Source organism: Pteropus vampyrus, unplaced genomic scaffold (assembly GCF_000151845.1).
Source record: "Pteropus vampyrus isolate Shadow unplaced genomic scaffold, Pvam_2.0 Scaffold486, whole genome shotgun sequence".
NCBI lineage: Eukaryota > Metazoa > Chordata > Mammalia > Chiroptera > Pteropodidae > Pteropus > Pteropus vampyrus.
This window is the reverse complement of record NW_011889267.1, coordinates 54157-61318: the sequence shown is the minus strand read 5'-3', so window position 1 is coordinate 61318 and position 7162 is coordinate 54157.

Genomic DNA, 7162 nt, shown 5'->3' with positions numbered 1-7162 from the left:
TTTATTTTTATGGTGACATTGGTTAATGAAATCCAGTAGGTTTCAGGTGTACAATTTAACAGTAAGGCATATATTTTGCATCGTGTGTTCACCTCCCATAGTTAGATTTCTTTCTGTCACCACATATTTGACCCCTTTTATCCCATCTACCTCCCTCCTCCCCTCTCCAAAAGTTGAGCTTTTAAAAAGGAAATAGAGTATAAGCTCCTAAGAGCTGAGACTTTTGTCTTTGTTCACTGCTATATTCCTATCACCTAGAACAGTGACTGGCATACTGTAGATTCTCCATAAATATTTGTTGAATGAATTATTAAAGACAAAAATAAAGGTCTTGGAGATAAAAATTTTGAGATAAAATTTAAAATAAAAAATTCAATAGAGGGACTGGGAGATAAAATTGCTCCCAGAAAATAAAACAAAAAAGATAAAAAGATGGACAACAAAAGAGAAAAGTTTAGAGAATCAGTTCAGATCTGACATCTTACTACTAAGAGTTGCAGAAAACAAGAACAGAGCAAATAGAGGAGGAAAATATGAGTAAATAGATAACATAATGAACTGATGGACATGAGTTTCAGATTAAAAAATCACACCAAGTCGATTATAACAAATGAAAAAGACTGCCAGCAGGACCCGTCAGCATGAACTTTCACAACAATGAGGACAAAAAGAAGAATCTAAATGCTCCCAGAGAGAAAAGAACTAGAATCAGGATAGCGTGGACATCTCACCAGCACCACTGGAACTTAGACCACAGCGGAGCAATGCCTTCAAATTATAAGGGAAACTGATTTGCTACCTAGTATTCCAAACCCAGCCAATTGATCAAGTGACATGCTAGAATCAAGACATTTTCAGAATACAAGGTCTCAAAAATTTTACCTCCCATGGACCATTTCTCCGAAAGCTACTTAAGGATGAGCTGCAGCAAAAAGAGGGAGAAAAAAAATTTAAAGATAAGACATAGGATTCAGGAAATAAGAGGTCTAACCATGAGAGAGGCAAAAGGAATCTTTAGAATGATGGTCAAGTGACCTTGTAAAGCACCTAGACCAGATGGGAGCAGGAGGAAGCAGGGTTCCAGGAAGGATGTTGCAAAGAAAAAAATTTTTCTTTGAAAATACTGAGAAGATTTTAATTTCTGTCAGAGAATGTAGGGATTAATTAGCAATAAGTACATGGAAAATTAAATAAAATTAAAAAAAAAGAGAGAGAGACAGAAGTTTAATTCCAGGGGAAATGAAGTTATTCAAGATAGTGTACGACATGGCTCAGCTGTGAACAATATTTACATAGTCATAATAATATGAGCACTTAATGATATCATAAAATATGAGATAGCAGCTCTGTTGGGAAGACGAGGGAGAAGAAAGATGATGTGTGTGTGCATGAGCTAAATCTCCATCTTCTATAACAGGAAGACAGTAAGTAATATTTACAGCTGAAAATTCGGTGAGTAGTTGTATAAGCATGTGGTTTAGAAACATGAAGGGAAATACCAAGCAAAGTAGAACTGAAAGTATTGGTCTCTGGGGCCAAGAATTGGAATGAAGAGAGAAAGGGCAGGGGCTTCTGTTTGTCTTTATAAGCCTTTTGGAACTCTTTGAGTTCTATAACTATGTACATATATATTTTTGATAAAAATAAAAATTAAAGGACAAAGAAAGAAAGATAGTACAAAGGAGAAAGCATATACACGATTGTATGACAAAAGTTGTCCCCCTGGACTGCTAGCAATTATAGAAGGCAAAAGCCATGAGAATTAGGCAGCATAGGAAGAGACATATTTTTCTTAGGCAGAAACACAACCTACTTTTAGTTAAAGGGACCTTTCTCTTCTTTTGTATAATATTTGATTTTTTTGGATTACAAAAAAATGTAAAATGTGTTCAATGTAGAAAATAGGAAAAGAGAAGAGCATGCGAAAGCAAATAACAATCCCCTCTACCCACTATCCGGGAATAGTCACTGTTCGAAATTTGGTCTTTCCTTCATTTTTAATGTATAAATAATTGGGATCAGACAATATGCAGGTTTATATCGTGCCATTTTTTCACTTTACATTCTTGTGCGAGAATTTTCCTGTCATTAAATATTCTTTGTAAATACGGGGGAAGAAAAATAGTATAGGAAATGAGGAAGTGGCAACTGAGTGTGTCAACAATTCTTTGAGGAAAAGGAGAAGAGAAATGAAGTGGGAGTTGAAGAACGATGTGGGGGAAGGGGGGGTTTCCCCACCCCCGAGAGGTACTCAATCCTGTTTGTAGACTGGTAGGAATGATTTGGTGGTGAGAATGATGATTCGAAGTGGGGCGGGGGTTCGCTTAAGGAGCAGAGTCTTTGGAAAGGTGAGGGCTTTGGAGCGAGAGTGGACGCATTGCCATGTGAGAAGGGAGGAGGAGCAGGAGGAAGAGGTGATGCACATGCAAGAGGGGTGAGGATTTGGTGGTGGGGATGGCAGAGTCATGTTGACGGTTTCTCAGTTAAGTATGCGGTAAGGTGATCCATTGAGAAGAGGGAAGAGGAGGAGGGGTGGGAGGTTTGAGGGAAGATGAAAAGGCTTGAGATGTCCTGTGGAGTGGAAGCAGAACCACCAGAGAAACAGAGCAGGACTGCTGGGTGAAGTCAAACTCACGTGAGGTTTGTGAGCATCAAGACCAAGTGACTTCAGTCAACTGTGTGATCCTCTCTAGCAATGGCCAGCTACTAGGCTGGGCCTGGAGAATGCATATGGTAGATGACATCCAGGGTTGGGGTTTTGCCAGGTACATTATAACAACAGAAAGAGGGGACGAGGAGGGATGGGGTAAAGGGATTGAAAGGGATGGACCTTAGAGTCTAAATTGAGCAAGAAGGGAGAAGTCAGGAAGGGCCGATGGCTAGTGAGAAAGTGGTACCTGACCAGGAGGTGTCAACAAGCTTGCCGAAGTGTGACCGCAGGAGGACCTGTACAAGTGAACTGGAAGGACAGCAGGTGGTGGTCAAGAAGTGGTGTTTGAAATCAGAGGTTTCAGAGGAGGTATAATTTCTGGCGAGGATAAGGTTCCGGGAGGTGGGTCAAGGAACAGGTAGTAACAGGAGTTCAAAGGATCTGGGATTTTTAAAGAAGGAAAGAAGGAAGAAAAATAAATGGAAAGCTAGGAGGACTCTTACCTTCTTCCGTCCAAGCCCTAAGGTACTCAGGGTGTGACAGAAGAAAAGCCTTCCATTAAAAGGGCTGCAGGAGAGGCTGCCAGGAGGTGAAGGGTGTTCTGGGGTGGCCACGGTGACTTGGATTTCTGATGGGAATGGAAGTGAAGAGCAGAGTGAGGCATGGAGAGCCTGGTTCAGGGGTCTTTGGGGTGGGGTGGGTCTGCGTCTCTTTCTGGCCTGCTGCTTCCTTCCCTCTGTGGCTTAGCCTTCCTCTACCTCTGATGAGGGTGCCCAGACTCTGCCTCCTGCTCTGCCTCTTCCTCTCACCCATCTTCCGAAAGTGCTGTGCTTTCCCCACAGAAAGACACTGCCTTAGCCTTAGATGGCTCATGTCTTAACTTGTTTGTTTTCCTCACCCCTAAGCCCTGGGACCACATTGATTTATCTTTGAGTCCCCCATGCATAGACCATGCTGTGCTCAAGGTAGGTGCTCCCAGGCACATGCTTGATTAACCTGAATCCACTCAGGAGGGGAAAGGGGAAGGAAACATGATGAATGAGAACCTTCCATGTCCAGGCACATGTTAGACCACATTAAATATGTCTGTGGTTTCCCTGGTGGAGCACTGGCACTCAGCATATCTTAGGGGTTATTATTTACTCCTCCTAACACCTCCTTGGGTAGGTTTTGTTACCTAGTTTAGTCTATGTATTCATTTAACAAGTATTTCTTGAGTGCCCACTGTGTATCAGGCACTGTGTTAGACCCTGAGAATACTAAGCGTATATGAGTGTGCTGGTCTACCTTGGTTTGACCCCAAATCTCCAAATCCATTCTCTGCCCTGCCCTGCCTTATAGACAGGGAGGCTGTCCTTTTGGCCTGCATTAACCCAGCTCGCTTAGCAGCTCCTTCTAAGTGTGTTGGGCCAATGGGGTAGGAGAGAAGTTGGAGTGTTTATTCCTTGTTCCCACCTTGCTTTGGGCTGTGTTTCTGGCAGTGGCATGACTACAGCCTCTATAGGTCCACCCCTCCTTATGGTTCTAGGTCTCAAGAGACTTTGGTAATGGTGCTCCCCTGTTTCCCGCCTCCCTGCCACTCAACACACATGGAGCTGGGGAGACAATGTTCGGAGTGTCAGGGCCTCAAGCCTGTGGTTAAATCCATAGAGGCCTTTTTGGCAGTGGCCTAGGTAGACCAGTTGTTTGTGTGTCGGCTTCTCCCTTCAACACAGCTACTGCCCAGCTGCTCTGTGCCCAGCACAGTGCTGGTGCAGTGCTCAGAGAGAAGTGACTAATGCCTTGTTCTTGCCTTCCAGGATCTCCTGGACTTCAGGGTCTAATGCCTGACACATAGAGTGCAGAATTTGTTGGAAGGAAGAAAGGAATGATAAAAGAAAGGGAAGGAGGGTGGGCAGGAGGGAGAGAAGGATGGAGGGAGGATGGACCTTGTATCTGAGTCAGTTCCATGAATTTGTTCTCTCAGGGTCACCAAGCCTGAGGTCATAACCAAACAGATCTCTGAAAAGTATCGTGTAAAAGGGGGCAACTCTGTTGTAGGGAAAAGACCTGAACTTGAGAATCAGGAGGCCTAGGTTAAACCCCAGCTTTGTCACTCTTGCCAATTCTGTTACCTTGAGCAATGCATTTGCTTGTTTCCTCTGCTAAATAGGGATGGGAGAACACACCTGTCATGTTCAAAAGTGACACACGAAAGCCCCTTTCGGGCTTGTGTTAATGTTAGTTGCTATTATAGTCACATCCAGGCCCTGTCCCCAGGCCAGATGCCATCCTCACACAGGAGCCTTTTCTTCTTACTCCCTCAGAATCGCAGTCACAACCAAGAGCGAGGAAAACGTTTCATCCTAATTGGATGCCACACACAACTAACTCTTCACATGAAAAAGAGAAGAAAAGTCATGAAAATCGCACCACCTCCCCTGCCCCAGGACTGATAAATGAGCAAAAATCCTCAGCTTCTAAAAGACCATTTGGAAAAAGAAACAGATGGGCTCTGGCAAGTGTCGAGGAAGCCCCAAGGAGGGCCCCGACTCGCCCCTGCCCTCCAAGAAGGAGTAGAGGGGTAGGGAAGGAGATGGTGAAGGAGCTGGAAGCTGGAGGGTTGGGGGAGAGGCAGAGACCCCAACAGAAAGCCAGCTGTGGTTCTGGGAAGTGCTTCTCCATCTCAGCGGAAGCCTGGAGGGACCTGGCACCAGCTATGCGGAGTAATCGTTTTTTTCCTAAAAGGGAGAACTTCGTGATGAGCAGAAACTGAGAGGTTCAAGGAGTGTAGACATCCCATCCTGGGAATGTGTGGGTGGGGGGAGGGGATCTTTAAGCTCCCAGGATGGCAGAGTGGGGATGGGCTGTTAGTTCTAGCAGACATTTATTGCACACCCAGTCTGCACATGTGAGGTGCTGTGTCAGACCCTAAGGAAACAAAGATGAAGTAGGCATGGTTCTTGCTCTCAAAGAGCTCTCAGTCTGGCAAAAAACATTTGGATATGACAGGGCGGGACGTGGAGCCCGCCCTCATCATAAGCCATGGAAACACGTCAATCATGGACCAGGAGTCTGGCCTAGAGAAAAGAGCGTCTTGCTGGGATCAGGCTTCAGCTCTGGTGAGAGTTAAGATCCCCCACGCGGGAACGTGGATCAGCATCTGTTATGGTAACTGGAACTGGGCCCATTTTGGAGACTCGTCGGAAAGAACCGAGGTCCTATGCTCTAGAGACTTGGACTCCAAGCTGACCTGGGAGCAAGAGCAATGCTCTTTGTGACCGCTAGGAGGAGCCAGTGTCCTCGAGTGGGATGCAGGGTGGTGCTCTCTAGGGAGAGGGAGCATGAATTGGGCAGGTGAGTGTAACTTTTCTTTTAGATTTATGCACGGTCTGACGATTTCCATGGAACCTGGAACCCACCCCCCACCAACACGCGTGTGACAGAGAAAGACACAGCCTGGTATCAAAGGGGAGGTGTTTGGAGGAGGCAATGGAGACCTCTGATGCTGCCCCTCCCTTCCCACATATCCAGAGCATGAGCAACTTGGGGGGTGGGGGGCGCGGTTTTGGCCAAGTCATTCCATCCATCTGAGCCTCAGTTTCCCCATCTGTAAGATGATGTCTGAGGCCCTCTGCTGCAGTTGAAGCAAGGATTCCATAACCACAAAGATCCTGCAGTCACTGGGTTCCTAGCACTGCCCTTTCTGCTCTACCTTCGGCCTTTACTGATTTCTGCAGGTGCACCCCAGCCCTTTCCACTGCAGAGTTTCCTGCCCCTAGCTACCCCTCTCTTGTTCCCAATTCAAAAACATTCCTGGGGCAGGGGTGGTGTAAGAGGCAGAATCTCTGGGAGACTGGAGACCTCTGTCAAGATTCATGCTCTTGGCATCACCTGGGCCTGTCTCTCAATCTATGATTCATTTCCAAACACAGACCAAGTTCCCATCTCTCAACCGGACGTCTCCACCTGCACATGTCTCAGGCACCTAATACGCCCCAGGTTGAACCCACCACCCTGACTCCAGGCTGCTCTTCTTGGCTGTCCATCTCAGGTGTGGCCCCACCACCCTCCCAATTACCGAAGCCTGAAATCTGGGTATTAACATCAACCCCTCTCTTCTCACACTTCCCTTTTCCGTATCCATGTGACCCGAAAGTCCAGACAGGCTTACCTCTCACTCTTTCTCGCCATTCCTGCCCTGGTTCAGGCCTGCATTATTTCTTTCTGGAACCAGTTGGTCTCTCTGACTCCAGTCTGTCCTCTCTCTAATCTATCATCTATCTGTGCTGCTGCCAGAGAGCTCTTTCTAAAACACAAATCTCATTATGCACATCTCTGCTTTAAAATCTTGGCCACGGCCTTGTGGCTTAAAGATAAGTCCAAAGTCCAAATGAGGCTTCCAAGTCCATTCATGGTCTGACCCTTGCTTCCCAGTCCAAGCTCATTTCCCAGCATGCTTCTTGATCCATCCATACCACGCTTCTCCCCACCCCCCTGGTCAGCTCACGTTCTTTCAGGATTATTGCTTTT